This window comes from Panthera uncia, chromosome X (assembly GCF_023721935.1).
Source record: "Panthera uncia isolate 11264 chromosome X, Puncia_PCG_1.0, whole genome shotgun sequence".
In the NCBI taxonomy this organism is placed as follows: Eukaryota; Metazoa; Chordata; class Mammalia; order Carnivora; family Felidae; genus Panthera; species Panthera uncia.
Window position 1 is genome coordinate 95,396,869 of NC_064817.1, and position 17,890 is coordinate 95,414,758.

At 36.8% G+C, this 17,890-nt stretch overlaps 1 long non-coding RNA gene across 1 annotated transcript in view; it reads left to right on the forward strand.

Annotated features, from left to right (window-relative positions):
• The window catches only part of LOC125931942 (uncharacterized), a 135,500-nt gene extending 119,441 nt beyond the window's left edge, over window positions 1–16,059 (forward strand). Inside the window, exon 3 of the long non-coding RNA XR_007460509.1 lies at window positions 15,973–16,059. This is a non-coding gene — a long non-coding RNA (uncharacterized LOC125931942). The remainder of the gene's footprint in view (window positions 1–15,972) is intronic.
• The last annotated feature ends 1,831 nt before the right edge of the window (window positions 16,060–17,890 follow it).

Genomic DNA, 17,890 nt, shown 5'->3' on the forward strand with positions numbered 1-17,890 from the left:
TTTCTTTCTTTCTTTCTTTCTTTCTTTCTTTCTTTCTTTCTTTCTTTTTTCTTTCTCTTTCTTTCTTTCTTTCTTTCTTTCTTTCTTTCTTTTTAATGTTTATTTATTTTTGAGACAGAGACAGAGCATGAACAGGGGAGGGACAGAGAGAGAGGGAGACACAGAATCTGAAACAGGCTCCTGGCTCTGAGCTGTCAGCACAGAGCCTGACGCGGGGCTGGAATCCACAAACAGCGAGATCATGACCTGAACCGAAACCAAGAGTTGGACACTTAACCGACTGAGCCACCCAGGTGCCCCTGAAATTTTGTTCCTAAGTTTTTTTATCATTATATATTCCCAGAGACTAGAATCCAAACTCAGAATTTAATTTCCCATGTCTTGACCCTTGATTTCCCTGATTTCTCTGGCACTTCCTATGTATCTGCCTAGACCTCATGGCTTTCGCATATGGCCCTGGAAGCTCAACACTGTGCAACTCCAGGGGGCACCATTGTGAAATTTGTGATCTGAATGTTGCCTCTGGAATTGTGCAATGAGGCAGTGCTAAGTAGATCTTGATGTATTTTGTGTTGATAGACTTCTCTCCTTTTGTAACTGCCTTTTGTAACACCTTGCTCCCCCATGTCATGATTATTTGCCTAATATTTCTTACCAGGCTGCCCTGACCTCAGTTATCTACCTTCCTGGACCTCCTAATAATGCCTGCTCTTTAAATACTACTGGCAATGATTACAGATGCCATTTTTTTAAAAGCATCAAAATGGCACAGAAAAAATCAACTTGTTAGAATGACAAAATTGCAAACCTCAGAATATGTGAAATAGTTTGTTGTCATGGTTCTGATTTTCACTCTGTTCCTTTGAGTGCATATATTATATACACACACACACACATATGCAGCATTGGTTGCTGAAAATATTTATTTAAAAAATTTTTTTTTAGCATTTATTTATTTTTGAGAGACTGAGAGAGAGCATGAGCAGGGGAGGGGCAGAGAGAGAAGGAGACACAGAATCCAAAGCAGGCTCCGGGCTCTGAGCTGTCAGCACAGAGCCCAAAGTGGGGCTTGAACCCACAAACCATGAGATCATGACCTGAGCCAAAGTTGGATTCTTAAACGATTGAGCCACCCGGGCACCCCACTTAAAACATTTTTCTAATTGCATTAATTTCAGTAAGCAGACTGTTTTGCATTTATACCCTTGTACCAGCCAAAACAAATCTAGACTAGTTCTTTGATGACTCAAATACATATACAATATTGGGAGTGTTTTTGCAGAGGGTCTAAGAATACAGCCTGAGTTGTAACTAGATTCTTTTGTGCAATTTCGCTTAAACTTTTGACTGAAAGGGTTGACCACAGTGGATAGTTCACATTCTGTTTGGTCAAGGAAAACTTTCTTCAGGCTGTGTTAGATGGTCATTTTTTAAATGATTTAAAAAGGAACGTGAAGAGGAATACTATTAGAGTTGCCGTGATAAAGTACGTTATTTATACATTATATAAGTCAAATACTGTTCTATTGCAGTTAACTGTTTTAGGAGAAATCTAGACATTTCTTAAGAGCAAGTAACCAACTATTTGTTTAGTTGCACAAAATGAAATTTCCAAAGTGTAGAAATTACTTGAACAAATTAGTAGGATTGGTTAGACAGTTACCCTACGGTTCTGTGAATGCTAGGAAGTTTATAACAGTGGCTCACGGATTTATTATAGTGCCTTTTCATTTCATTACCAACTATAATAAGTTCAAAATATACTTAAGGGCCCTAAACCTAAAGGCCTTTTTTCTCTCAACTAGTTTGAAAGCTCCTTTTTATTTTCATGAAATGTGGATATCATACACAAAAGAAGTAGAGCCATTCCCCCTAACTACAAAGAGAGTGACAGAAGAGGTATCATTTTCTCACCTCATGTAAACTGCCTCATTGATGGAACGTTTTTGATTGTCTTGTGTTTTTGCAAAGTGCTGCTAATCAATATTGGCTAAGAGCACAGATTCATAGCAATCACTCTGCTCCAAGGCATATAATTGGAACATGTAATTCTCTAGCCTGCTTAATATAAATGATAACCAATACTATCATATCTTTGTTTAAAGTTTATTAAGTGGGATGGAAATCACAAATATCTAAGATCCTTGCTGCTTCAATGACTAGACTGAGCACTTTTTTCTCTTCAGCCTCTTTCCATCATTCCCCAAAGGCAGCTTTATTGTATTAGCAAATTCTAGTTAGCTTCCTTCATTGAAGTTTATGACTGTAAGCAAAGGCAATCTGACACAAAGTTGGTAGTACTGAAACGTTTAGCCTCAAGTTCTTTCCTTTATTCCTTCGTAACAAAACAAGGTAGATTTACTATTTGTCCATGCCAAGAAACTTTATTCAGAGTATACCCTTTTTATTTTAGTCAGTGAAATGACCAAACAATGGAATATTTAGTGCTCAAAGCTAAGGTTATCTACATTTTATCAGAGGGCATTCAAAGGGAAACACCCATGCTGGTTTCTTATGCCGTGATGGAAGTTTTCCTAGGGAGTCAGGTCAAACGAGTCTAGACTTAAATCTAGAACAGATTGTTCAAATCAGAGATTACAAATTTAAATGCCTGTAAGAACCAAACAGGTAACATAGATTTGTAATGAATCTAAAAGTGGAATTTGGGGCGGGGCGCCTGTGTGGCTCAGTCAGTTGAGCATCTGACTCTTGGTTTCAGCTCAGGTTATGATCTCACGGTTTGTGGGTTCACGCCTCACATCAGGTTCCATTCTGACAGTGGGCATCCTGCTTGGGATTCACTCTCTCTCTCCCTCTCTCTCTGCCCTTCCCTTGCTCGCTCTCTCTCTCAAAATAAATAAACTTAAAAAAATAAATGTAAGTGGCATTTTAAGTAATGGTAGGGTCTGCTATGAACTAGAGATTGTATTCCACTTTTAGATAAATCCAGGTGAGCCTGTGACACTATTTTAATGGAGTTTACATCATATCTATCCTCACGCGGCAGCTTGTTAAACTATGGTAATAAAAAAACAAGCTAGTAGGATATTAAAGCATATTAAAGCCTTTGAGAAGTACCATAGTCAATAAACTTGTTTAACCAAGAGTTTCTCAAATGTGACAATGTGACCCTCCCTTCTCAGTATCACTATCCCGCCTCCTTTATGCCTGTGCTTCCAAGTGTGGGTATTTGGCAAACACACAGTGCCTATTTGTTTCTTGTGGGATTTTAGTTACTTTATGGGATGCAGTTTAGTAAATACTGTTCTTACGGAACCTACTTAAAGGGTCATAAAAAAAACCAAGCAGTCAATTTAATGAAGTTTACTCCTTTTGGATACTATATAATGGGTTCTTGATCTCTGTCCATATTGTGAAACACTAAATATTTGCACTGTCAATTCTTATGTATCTGAAAATCAATTCAAAAGAGTCACTTTCAAGTTGAAATTAGTCATCATTCAAGGTGCCGGTTATGAGCTTTATAATTTTTCTCATCAGTTAATGTGATACATTGGTTAAGGAATGGGCTATGTTTTGATAGAAACGAGTCCAATAGAGTGATTCTAAAGAAAGACCAATAATTTTCTGTATCACAGAATTGTCCAAATCTGTCAAGGGCAAGAAGGTTTTTCCTTTAGAAGCTGAACCAGGAACTGCACACTGCATTTCCGACTCTATCCCATTATCTAGAACTTAGTAATGTGGATACACCTAACTGTAGGGAGGGTTGGGAATATAGTTTATACCTGGGTTGCCCTGTTCCCAGCTGAAACTGAGAAGAAAAGAATGAGTATTATGGGGACATTTAGCAATCTCTCTTATACCCAGGGAACATTTATGGCCATGATACAATGTATTAGGTAAGAAGCTTAATGAAAATTCAGTGAATGTCTATTGAAAAAAATGGTCATGTTTTGAGCATAATAATATACATATACACAAATATATTTACTGGATAGGAAAGACAGTATGATTCATCCTTCCCTTTTATATTGATAGGCACTTAATCTTAGTGAACCGCTTGTGTATGTTTATTAAACACTGAATATTAGGAACTTTCTTTATATCAGGCCCTCTACTATGGATTGCAGATGCCATGATGAATAAATACATGGCTACTGTCTTGGAGAAGATCATAGCATAGTGAGGATATATATTGTTGCATAATCCCAGAATTTTTTGGCTATGATCATTTTTTCTTGTTCCTAAAAGGAAAATAGTAAAATAACCCAGAAATCTTTTGGTGGGGAAGAAATTCCTATTGTTGGTATGCAATTCTTACTAAATAAGTTTTCATGTTACTCATTATCCTTATAGGGATTTATTTATTTATGTATTTATATATTTATTTATTTATTATTTTTGAGAAAGCACAAGTGGTGAAAGGGCAGAGAGAGGGGGACAGAAGATCCAAAGTGGGCTCTGCTCTGACACACTGACAATAGCAAGTGCGATGTGGGGTTCAAACTCATGAACCGTGAGATCGTGACCTGAGGTAAAATCGGACACTCAACCAACCGAGCCATTCAGGTGCCCTAGGGCTTATTTATTTCTTTTAATAATGTTTCTATTGATTGAAACTCTCCGATGCAATGAAAATCTCAAGAAGACCAAATATGTGATTTGTTAACAGAAGACATCTCTAAGAGTGCTATGTGATGATCCTACTTTTCACATTTCTATGATCCTGAAATGCAGTGTGATTGATATAGGACTTGGTTGGGAGTCAAGAAAACTAATTTTAGATTTTTTCGGTTGTCTCAGTTTTATAAAATGTATGATGGAGATAATGAACCTTCTTCCATGTATTTCGTACACTGTGAGGTTCAAAAAAGTCAGTACATGTGAAAATGCTTTATAGCCCCTAAACTACTGTGCATTTATTATTACACTATCAAAACTTGGAGATTGATATCAGGACAGTTGTTATCCTTATCATAGCACTTTGATTACAAGTTCTAAATATTTTTTGATTTCCTTTACAGTTTATAGGTAAGAGGTGGAGGGCAGTGATAAGAGATGTAAATTGAAAGGTAGAGATTATGTAGGCCATGTCAAGGAATTTGAAAACTTTTCCAAGTGAAATGATAAGTTATTGAATGGTGTCAAACAGGGAAGTAGTGTGATCTGTTTTCCTCTTCTGAAACATTTACTCTGGCTACTTTATGGAGTGTAAACTTTACAAACAAAAATTAAAAGCAGGAAAAAGACCATCGAGAGAATTTTACCACGGTCCAAGCAAAAACAAACAAACAAACAAACAAACAAAACAAACGTGGTGTTTGGGGTTAAGGTGTTGGCTGTGGGGATGGAGAAGACAGGGCAGATTGATAGTGCTGCTATTAACATTGAGGTACATGTGCCCCTTCAAATCTGTAGTTTTGTATCCTTTGGGTAAATACCTAGTAGTGCAATTGCTGGGTTGTAGGATAGTTCTATCCTTAACTTGCTGAGTAACCTCTACACTGTTTTCCAGAATGGCTGTACCAGCTTACATTCCCACCAACAGTGTGAGAGGGTTCCCCTTTCTCTGCATTCTCAACAATATCTGTTGTTCCTGAGTTGTTCGGTTTAGCCATTCTGTCAGGTGTGAAGTGGTATTTCATTGTGGTTTTGATTTGTATTTGCTATAAGCAAACCCCTTATTATTATGGTAATAGTATAAATATTGTACTATTTATAGGTGGTATGTACTTGATGCTAGGTCTTTTATCTTTGATCTGTGCAATGCATTGTTTTTTATAAACAGCTTCCTGTCTCTCAATGTTACATATCCCATGAATTAGTAGAATATCATGAATAATTGCTTCCAAGACCACTTCTTTGATTAAATGAAGTTGGGAGGACTTTTTCTACCTCAGGTTTTTGTTTATGATTATCATGTAATCAGGTTGATTAGCAAGATTAAGACAGTTATTTAAAGCAGTAAATATAGGGGCACCTGGGTGACTCAGTCGGTTGAGTGTTGACTTCGGCTTAGGTCATGATCTCTCGGTTCATGGGTTCAAGCCCCGTGTTGGACCCTGTGCTGACAACTCAGAGTCTGGAGCCTGCTTTGGATTCTGTGTCTCCTGCTCTCTCTGCCCCTCCCCTGCTCTCTGTCTCTCAAAACTAAACATTTAAATAAATAAATAAATAACTGTAAATATATAGAAATGTGATGTTACACAAAATATTTGTGAAATAACAATTGTAAGATTAAATAAACTTTCATGAGCAAATGTGGGAAAGCAAGGCCTTAAGGATGAAATCTGTTTTGGGGTTGGACTACTAAGTATATGGAGCAATTTAGAAATCATTGTAAGACTCAAAGAGTAACAGGCTTGTGGGGGAGAATTGCAAATTCTGTTTTGGGTATGTTGAGGTTGAGATGCCTGCTGGATACTCTAACCTGTGGAAGTTCTGAGTCAGCAGTTAAGAGTATAAATGAGTTTAGGGATTAGATGTTGGGAGGAGATAAAGATATGGGAAATGTGTTTTTGAGTATATGATGAAGGAGATGCCTATTCTATTCTATTCTATTCTATTCTATTCTATTCTATTCTATCCTACTCAACCTGACCCGACCCAACCCTACCCTACCCTACCTTACCCTTCCTTTCCCTTCCCTTCCCTTCCCTTCCCTTCCCTTCCCTTCCCTTCCCTTCCCTATCCTATCCTATCCTATCCTATCCTATCCTATCCTACCTATCCAAATAACCATGCCTAGTAGCAAGTTGAATATGTGTTTTTTACTAAGGAGAAAGAACTTGGATATAGATTTTGGAGTCTTCAGTGTATCCACAGCAATTGAAACCATGGAAATGTAAACAATTTTACACTAGCTAAAAATGTAGTGGAGAAAGAAAAGAGGGACCAGTACAGAATCTTGGGGAATACCAGGAGATGAAAGAAGAAGGGAATCCCTGGTAAAAAAAAAGGTAGGAGGAATACCAAAGGAAGAGGGTATTTTTAGGAGTAAGGATTTTTCAACATTATCAAATGTTTTTGGTGGCTCAAGTGTGATAATGACTGATAACTGTTTTTGGATTTAATGTAAGGAGTTCCTTGACATCCATGGCGAGAGATGCTTGGGTGAATCACTAGAGATAGAAACCAAATAATGTTGACATAGATTACTGATTGTAGATTCGAAATGGAGATAGTAATTGAACATATTTCTTATAAGAAGCTTGGTTGTGACCTGAAGGAGAGAAATAAGAAAGCAGCTGGACAGGGTTAGGGAGTTATGTTTTTAAGATAGGAGAAACTGAATTTACTTAAATGCTAATGGAAAGGACCTAGTACGTGGAGGTTGAAGATAAGAGAAAGGGTACAATCAATTTAGTATGATTTCTTTTATATGACTGGATACAAAGAATAAATGAAGGTATTAGTCTTAGGCAGAAGAGGAAGTAACTCTGTTATAATAGGAAGGTAGAAGAAAAGGATGTATGGGTGTGAATGCCAGGGAAAAAAAAGTTAAAGTAGTGATTGGAAAATAACAGAGTCCCCATCCTATTGCTTTCTATGATCTGTGAAGTGGGAGGCAAGTTCACCTACTGAGAGTGAATAGTGGTGGATTAGGGTCAATAATGAGAGAGAATGCTGGAGAGCAAGCCTAAGCAGGAGACTAGAACAATCCTGTCTTTTTTCTTTTTAATTTACATTTCATTGCAAAATATTCAAACAGTGGTGAAGTTCATTTGCCAGAAAAGTTCCTTTTACTTCCCCTCAATCCTAACACCTAACTCATTTTTTTTTACTTTTTTAAAATAAATAATTTCAAACACAGAAAATGCAGAGAGAATATCACACTGGACCTCTGTAGCCACCTAGCAGTAATCTTTGATTGCGTCCTCACTTTCAGGCACGACAAGGTGTCCCAGGCTCACCTTGTAAATTTCCTACACCAGACCTAAAATCAGGGCTTTCTCTTTCTTCATTTTACTGGAATATGGTGCTTAAAGACTGAGCAATATCTATTGACTTCTTTTACATAGATGAGGATTTTTCTTATGTCATTTCCTGTCCATTAATAGTTAAATCATAATTTTTGGTTAAATCAATATTTACTGATTATATTATTATGACCATGTAATATGATTCACACAATGTGTTGTAATTACATTTCTATTCTAGTACACCTTTTGACTTCCTCCTAAATAATTATTATTCCTTTCTTTAATTTCCTTAAGTCTATGTACTTTGTTCTGTATCCTTGTTCTCAAGCCCTCTAGCTGTTTATTAATGAACTTTTCCTCACAAATATATCAGAAAATCTATCATCTCCATTCTTTTTTTTTTTTTAGATTCAAGTGTGTTAACATATAGTGTAGTATTGGTTTCAGGAGTAGAATTTAGTGATTCATCACTTACGTATAATACCCAGTGCTCATCCCAACAAGTGCCCTCCTTAATGCCCATTACCCATTTAGCCCATCCCCCCACCCACCTCCCCTCCATCAACCCTGTTTGTTTGCTATATATAAGAGTGTCTTATGGTTTGCCTCCATCTGTTTTTCTCTTATTTTATTTTTCCTTCCCTTTGCTTATAATCATCTGTTAAGTTTTTAAAATTCCACATGTGAGTGAAATCATGTGATATCTGTCTTTCTCTGACTGACTTATTACACTTAGTATAATACCCTCTAGTTCCATCCACCTTGTTGCAAATGGCAAGATTTCATTCTTTTTGATTGCTGAGTAGTATTCCATTGTCTATATATACCACATCTTAATCCATTCATCAGTTGATGGACATTTGGGCTCTTTCCATACTTTGGCTATTGTTGATAGCACTGCTATAAACATTGGGGTGCATGTGCCCCTTCAAAACAGGTCACTCATATTCTTTGGATAAATACCTAGTAGTGCTATTGCTAGGTCGTGGGGTAGTTCTCTTTTTAATTTTTGAGGAACCTCCATACTGTTTTCCACAGTGGCTCCACCAGTTTGCATTGCTACCATCAGAGCAAAAGGGTACCCCTTTCTCCACATCCTCGCCAACATCTGTTGTTTCCTGAGTTGTTAATTATCACCATTCTGATAGGTGTGAGGTGATATCGCAGTGTGGTTTTGATTTGTGTTTCCCTGATGATGAGTGATGTTCAGCATCTTTTCATGTGTAGGACAATTCTTTCTGTTTCTCTTTGATTATTTCTTGAATGGTCTTCATTTTTTCCTTTTTTTAAATTGAAAGATACTTGAAACATAATATTGTATATATTTAATGTATGCAATATGTTGATTTGATACATTTATATAATGTAATATGATTTCACTGTAGTGGTAGCACAGCTATTGTATCATATAATTACCATTTATTTTTGTGATGGGAATAGTTAGGATTCAGTCTCTTGGGGTGTCTAGGTGACTGGGTCGGTTAAGTGTTCAACTTTGGCTCAGGTCATGATCTCGTGATTCATGGGATTGAGCCCCACTTTGGGCTCTCTGTTGTCAGCATGGAGACTGTTTAGGATCCTCTGTCCCCCTATCTCTCTGCCCCTTCCACACTCACACTGTCTCTCTCTCTCTCAAAAATAAGCAAACATGTAAAAAAAAACCTAGTCTCTTAGCCAGTTTGATGATTATAATATAATATTGTTGTCTGTAACCCCTATACTCTATGTTGGATCTCTGGGACTTATTCATCTACTAGTTGTAAGTTTATAACCTTTAAACAACATCTATTTTATTTCTCTACCCCCCAGCCTCTGGTAATCAGTATTTTATTGTTTTCGTGAGGTTGGCTGTTTTAGATTCTACATATAAGTGATACCATACAGTTTTTGTGTTTCTCTTTTGTGTGACTTTTCTTACTTGGCATGATGTCCCCTAGGTTCATCTATGTCTTCTTAAATCTATGGTCAAAGAGCAATATCTCCCCAAATCCAGTAATGGTTGTATTTTATTCTTAAGATTACATTGTCAGTCTTTTTTTTTTTTATGACTTAGCTGTGAGAGTTTGTATCAGCAGCTTCTTGCCAGATACCATTACTATTTAGAAACCTTTTCTGAAGGATTCCTCCCCTATGCAGTGAATAGGTTCTTAATAGATTATTTCCATGTATAAGAGGCCTATGAAAGGACATTAAATGCATTTGTAGCTCTGTAATTTTTTACAGGTGGCATTTTACCAACTACTACAGTTGACCCTTTAATATCATTGGCATTAGGGACATCACTCTCCCTGTCCTTACACACGCATTTGAGAAATCCATTTATAAATTTTGTTTCCATAAAAACTTAACTACTAACAATTTATTGTTCACTGGAATCCTTACTGATAACATAAACAGTTGATTATCACATGTTTTGTTTCTTATTTGTGTTATATGCTATTGGATAGAAAGACCTTCCTCTGCCTTGTGGTCCTTCTAGCTGGCCTTAGAATCAGACTGACATGAGACAGATTAAAAGAAGAAAATCAAATTAAATAGGCATACATATGGAGAATCCACACAGAGAAGAGATTCAAAAGACAATGAGGCCACATGAAGCTTATGTGGGCTAAAGAGAGGGTTGGGTCTGAGGATACAAAGGGGAGAAGGCCATTATCAAGAAGGTGAAAGGAGATGTTTGGAAAGACCAGGTTGCCTTACTATGCAGATTAAGTTCCTTAGGTAAAGGGGAGTCTATTTTAATAGCAGTCTTCCTTTTTCAGGCTCTCCTTTCCAATGTAAATTTAAGTAGTCATCTGGGAGTCAAAGAGCATTTCTTTCATTTCCTGGGTTTTGATTACTTTTAGCTCAAAATAATCTTTATGCCAAAGTGGTCCATCTTTGCACAGCCTGCCCCAGGTCTCTACAATACTGTGTTTATACAATGAAGTAAGCTAGAAAAAAGAAAATGTTATTAAGGAAAGCATAAGGAAGAAAAAATACATTTCCAGGATTGTGCTGTATTTATCAATACCATAGGTTTCTGTCATCTCTTTACAGGATAAATCATCTGTCAGTTCATCAATATTGTCTTATGTGATACAGATTACTTTAGATGTTATAACTAGACATCAAAAATGAAAAAAAAATATATAGTCTGTAAGTGCTTGTAAATTTTGATAAATTTTAACTTTTTATAATAGAATCATGTATGTTATGGTAGTAAATGATTAAACAAACTAGTATCTACATATATTTTATCTGTTCATGACTCATCTAACTTTTTCTTAATTCTTTCAATATTTCTATGATATGTGATTTCTCTGTGAGTTTTCTCAAACTGTTACAAAAGCCCCCCAAATTATCCAACATATTTATTGAAAAAAATCTACATGTAAGTGGCCCCATACATTTTGAGTCTTCATTGCTGAAGGGTCAACTGTACTTGTTACTGCTTGCCTCTTTTCCCTTGATGCCTGTTATTGAATCACAGGTGCATAAGCATTTTGTGTTATCCTTGGAGGCATTTCTTATGTTCTTAAAAGTACTCTGTGTGCCCATCTTAGATATTATTTAGCTTTTTTTTTTTTTTTTTTTTTAGTTTATTTATTTGTCTTGAGAGAGAGAGTGAACACAGGGGAGGTGTAGAGAGAGAATCCCAAGCAGGCTCCATCCTGTCAGCACAGAGCCCGATGTGGGGCTTAGTCTCACCAACCATGGGATCATGGCCTGAGCCGAAATCAAGAGTCAGACACTTAACTGACTGAGCCACCCAGGTGCCCCCGTTTAGCTCTTTTCTATAGTGTCTACTTTATTGCCATACTATGATGATGCCTCAACTCTTCTCAGCCTTAGTTAATTTATAACTCCAGTGAGTCCTTTTTAAAAAAAAATTTTTTTAATGCTTATTTTTGAGAGAGAGAGACAGAGTGTGAGCAGTGGAGGGGCAGAGGGAGAGGGAGACACAGAATCTGAAGCAGACTCCAGGCTCTGAGCTGTCAGCATAGAGCCCAAAGTGGGGCTCGAACTCACAAACTGAGATCATGACCTGAGCTGAAGTCAGATGCTTAACTGACTGAACCACCCGGGCACCTGACTCCAGTGAATCCTTAACTGGTCCATGCAAGCCTTGGATAATGCTGGTTCACCAACACAGTATAATCATGTATAAATCTCTCCTTTGTTACAACAATGCCTAGGACAGAATTGTTTACAGAAACTCTTGGTAAATTACATGTTCCTTTCACTTATTTTCTTTCTGCTTGAGATATATCCGTCCCTTTTTCTCCATTGAATCCTCTCTTGTTTGTTCTCTTTTTCTTTTCTTTTCCTTTTTTAACGTTTATTAATTTTTGAGAGAGAGAGAGAGAACAAGCCAGCAAGCAAGAGGGGGAGGGGCAGAGAGAGAAAGAGAGAGAGAATCTCAAACAGGCTTCACATTGTGGGCTCAGAGCCTGATGCAGGTGTCAAACTCATGAACCATGAGTTCAGGACCTGAGCCAAAACCAAGAGTTAGACGCTTAGCTGACTAAGCCACCCAGGTGCCCCTCTTTTTATTATTTAAATATTCTCTATACCCCGGGTGGGGCTTGAACTTAGGACCTTGAGATCAAAAGTGTATGCTCTTCTGACTGAGCCATCTAGGCGCCCTTGTTCTCTTTCTTATATCTATGGTTGGATAGCTTTTGTATACAGTGGTATTTGTCTAATTTTCCCACTAGCACAACTTTTTGAATGATCATCTTATTTTATTATGTTTTTCCTGTCTTCTGTATTACATGGATATCTGTGTCATTTGTAAAATTTTGCTAATTAATTAAAGTCCATAATCTTTTATCAATTCCTGATGGATATTTACATTCAGTGTATTGTACTTATCATTTCTCTGTGGTCAAAGAAAGAAAAAATTTAAGCCAGCTTAAATACAAACGGAATTAATAAGCTGAAATAATTAAGAAACCTAAAGGTAGATATCTGTTAGTACCATATCTGGTCGTCTATTTCTCTCCATACATCAGGATCATTTTTGGGAAAGCTCTTCACATGGCAAGGAAGATAGCTACCATTATACCAAAGTTTATATCTTTAGAGTTTGTAAATCATAAGGGAAGAGTTTCTCTCAATCACAGTATGCATGTATCAGATTTTATGAAGAGCTCTGCTTACTCATGCATTAGTCATGGGTCTATATAAGAGAAGAAGTGTCTTGATTGGTAGGATGTGGGTCACATGCCCATGTATATATATCTTTAAGGAAGAATCAGGCATTATGTTTAATTGTCCCACTAGAACCATTTATTATGTGGGTAAAATAGATCCTCCAAGGAAAGAAAGTTAACAGTCAAAATTAACATTTAGTATTTATATGATGTTTTACATAATTTTTCTGTATTTCTGCCTTTAAGAATACATTTTTAAAAACTCAGTGGATGGCAGTACTCATGCCTGAAATCATGGTCTTTTCCAAATTTTTATTGAAAACTTATATAGTGATTCATATATACTAGACACTATTTTTAGTATTTTATAAATATTAATTCATTAGTATTAGAACCAATGAGGTAGCTACTATGTGCATATTTTAAAGATAAGGAAACTAAATCGTAGAGGGATTGAGTAATTTGCTTATGGCCCCATGGTCAATGAGCATGAAATCCCAATATTTGAACAGAGGCTGTCTGGACCCAATGCCTATGTGCTTAACCATTTCATCCTATGTACTATGCTCCCTCTTTGATACCCTCCTCCTGCCTCATTTATCTTGGTCACAGACTGTGTTGAACTTAACTTCTATCACATTAATAAATTGCAACCATGTTCTATCTTCTAGAGCTCTCCATCCACTATTGACGTTCCGTTCATTCATCCCTGGTACCTAGTTCATGTGTTGTTGTTATTGTTTTTCCTTTTTCTTTTTTCATGTGGCAAAGTGTTATAGTATTTTACCTGATCTTCTTTTTTTGAGTTCAGTCCTGTGAGACAGGTTTTCCAACTTCCTCTAGGGAAACTTTTCTAAAATACAAATCTAATCATTTGCTTTCCTGATGAAAACTATTAAATAGTTTCCCCAAATTTTAAAGTTAATATTCAAAATCTTTAACACAGCCTACAAAGCCATGAATAAGTTAAACTTTTTCTGAGTTTTCAGATACTCCTGACACTCTCACACTTTTGCCTGATTTTTCATATACACCTCTTGCCACTTTCCTACCTATATCTCACATATTACCCACACTATCTGGCTGTATGACCTTTGGAGAATCTTACTCTCTGACTGAGGTAGCTACTATGTGCATATTTTAAAGATGTCCTGAACTGTAAAATGATGAGGCTAGATTAGAGCAGCCCTGTGTACCTGTCAAACCCTTAGAAAATCTGTGAATCTAATTCTTTCCATATCAACTCTTCCACTGTGATATATTTAGCTTTCTGGATCCTTTGTATATTTCCATGATAAGTGCTCCTGGATACAAGTTTTAGCTATATCCTTGGAGGAAGAAAATTTCTTAAGCTTTCCTTTTTTGTACTTTGAGACTAAGAAAGATTTTTAGGAGAGACTCAATGTATGTATTTCTTTTGTACACTAATGATTTAAATTCTTAGACCAGAACGGGGTCTGATCTCACCAATTTTATAAGCTGAAGAAAAATACTGAGTTATTTACAGAGTGTCAGCAAATCCTGAAATCAAAGACTAGAATTCAATTTAAAGTTCAGAAACCACAAAGTTGGAATCTTTGTTAATAAATAAATTTCCATGATCATTTTCGATACCATCTTCACTTAAATTGTGTTCATTCATTCTGGTGACTTCCATAGTTTTCCCTTTCTGTTAGCTAAATTAAAGTCTTGTAGCTTTGACGTATATAAACACTAACAGACTCTGAAGGGCTGAGGATTGATTGTTTCTTGTTCTTTTCAGAGTCAATGTTTTGTAAACAGCATTGCAGAACAGACAAGACCTCCATGGCTAGTTGCTTTGTTACAGAGGGGGAAAAAATCCCAATGAACTCTGTATATGGAGGTGAAAGTATATTTTTGAATTTCAATTTAGTTTCCTTGTGTTTATGATTTTCCTAAAAAGGAACTTGCTGCATTTCTGGAGATTTATCATAAAGTGTGAAGATTGAGAAGGAGTTCCTAAGCATACTTTTCAGAAATGTGATTAACTGGCATTTTGTAAAATGTAAGACAAATCGATCTCTAGTACCATGCAGTGCAAGGTTTTTTTGAACAGAATTGGGGCCTGTAGGAAAGAAGAGAATTCAGAAAGGGATTGATTCTTTCCTGCCTCTTTCTGCTTTTCATTACTTGGCTTTTTTTTTTTTTTCCTGGTAGTGTAGACTTTGGAAACAAGCTGATTAGCGTATGCATCCTGAGTCAGCTACTTCCTACCTGAGACTGGGCAGTTATTTAACCTCTGTAAGCCTCAGTTTCCTCACAGTCAAGTGGGGATAATAAAAGTACTTATCTTGTAGGATTGTAATAATGATGAAATGGCATAATTCATGTTATGAGCTAGACACAATGTTCACAGTCAGCAAAGATTAGGTGTTGTTATTATTATTAAATATTGCTGCTGTCCCATGGATGGGGGAATATGAAAATTATATTTTGTACCACACACCAAATTTAATTCACAATTACTCGTGTGATCTTTCAGTTTTCTTCCTGAAGTTTCTACGTGGCATTCCCGTGCCTCAGTTCACTTTTTAGCTCTCTTGCCTCACACAGGCTCTTAAATCTTCCCTGTTGCCCGAGTAATTCAGTTCTTTCCAAAAGTGCTTTTCCAGTTAACAAAATAAAGGCAGGAGAATCACCTAACCTGCCTTTCATAGAAACCAGTTTGGCACAAGTTCAGTAATACTTCAATCATGTGCCTTGTGGGGACTTGCCCTTTTACCTTGTGTTGCTTAAATGACCCTTTCATCCCCACCCCCACCCACTGTCCTTCCCTCACCACTCTTCTCCTTTCTAAAGAAGGAATTCTACTACTATGAGCAATATGATTTCTCCAGTGGTAGAATTATTATTCTCCTCAACAGGCAGCAAATTTAGCTTTGGCATATATATTCTATGTAATTGCATTGTTTGGTTGTACCTTTAAGGTCTCAGATCACACACCGGAAGAAGGCCTGTTACTTTTGGAGGAACTTACTGACCAGAGGTAGTTCGTGGCCATAGAAGATGGTGAGTTTTGACCATTTACTGGTCTAAATTCTCTATTCTGTACTCTCTGAAGCTTAAGTCGAAGCAACAGAAGTTACTATACCATACTATATCGGATTGGTGTGTTTAAGATATAGGGCATATTAGAAAAGGCCAGGCCTGGATTCACATCCTGGCTCAGACACTTACTGGCTGTGTGAACTTCACTTTTCTGACCTTTGTTATCATCTATGAAATGGGGATAACACATCATAAGGTTATTTTGAGGATTAAATGTAATACAAATTTAAAGTCCCTGGTATATCCTATACATAATAAATGGTTCTGTAATTGCTTATATGTGTGTGCATATCTTACACATTCTTGGTTGAAGGAAATATCTAGAAGCATGGCCCAAAGTGATATACACTTCACATCTGAGTATGTGTGCCACTAGAAATTATAAACTGTTAAGAGCATAGATGGCTGCTATTAATAGCTATTAATAAATTAAGTCAATGTCAACATGTTTAGAAATGCTCTCTTGACCAGTCTTTTTGTGTGGACTCCCCATTGGCACCAGGACCACCCTCTAGGTCTGTTGTAGAATTGCAGTGTTGTGGGGTCTGCTTTGTAACAAAGTCTTTTTGCTATTTCAACTTCTAAGTAATTTATGTAATTCCTGAGTTCGCCATATCTAATGCTGAATTCTTCTTTATAACAAACAAAATGGTTATCTTTACCAGAGAAAAATAAACTCCTCTGCTTAAGGAGGAGATGGAAGGGAAAAAAAGGAGTCACACCAAAATAAGAGTGTCTTTCTCATGAAAATGTGGCCACTGCACACTTTCTCAAGCAATCATTTGACAGGCAATGCTTGACAATTAAATGTTGATCCCCTCTTTTACTGTTAGGTCTTCAATACAAAATATCCTGTCAAGATGACAAATGAATCTAATGTGAGCTACAAAAAAAAACACCCCAAAACCCAAGACCTATCTACAGACTCCTCGTGTGAACAGCATGTTGTATATTGGATTAGCTGGAGTTTAATCAGATTTTTTTATAGTCACTGAAAGGAAGGAATCTTCTCCTTTCAAAGCCACTGGAATTACCTATCTATCAATTCTAGAGCATATACATATGTATTTTTTGAGTCCTCTTGGTTCCAGTATTACATGCTGCTTAACGCTGTGTGTAGGTATTATACCTTGTTTTGAATCAAGGTTCTCATTGCTCTTATTCTCTAGGGCCATTGCTACCTATCATTTGCTATCAGAGTACTTGAGTCTATCAGCCTGGCTTGCTGTTTTGACTACCAAGAGGAATGTTGGTAGGCTCATCAGCCTTTTCTAAAAGAAAAGAAAGAGAGCTGGGGAATGAGAATTCTTCCTATATCATGCAGACTTCACTTGGTCTTGAACACTCATACCCTACTGCACTTTGATTAGTTAGGGGCCACTTACCATTCAGATCTTACTTTAAGCTTCATTTTCTGAAGGAAACTTTCTCTGAAACCTAGAATAGATGAGGTTCCCTTAGTGTACACTCTAATTTTTTAAGTTCATTTATTTTGAAAGATAGTGTGAGCGAGCATGAGCAGGGGGAGGGGCAGAGAGAATGGAGAGAAAGAATCCCAAGCAGGCTCCAAACTGTTAGTGCAGAGCCTGATGCAGAGCTCAAACCCACGAACTGTGAGATCATGACCTGAGCCGAAACAAAGAGTCAGATGCTTAACTGACTGAGCCACCGGGCACCCCAATATATACTCTAAATGTTCCCTCTACTTTTCCTTAATGATGGTCATCACAATGTGTCATTATATTAAGTTGACACATAATGCTATTCATGTTGGTCAAAAACAGTGAACTATTGGTA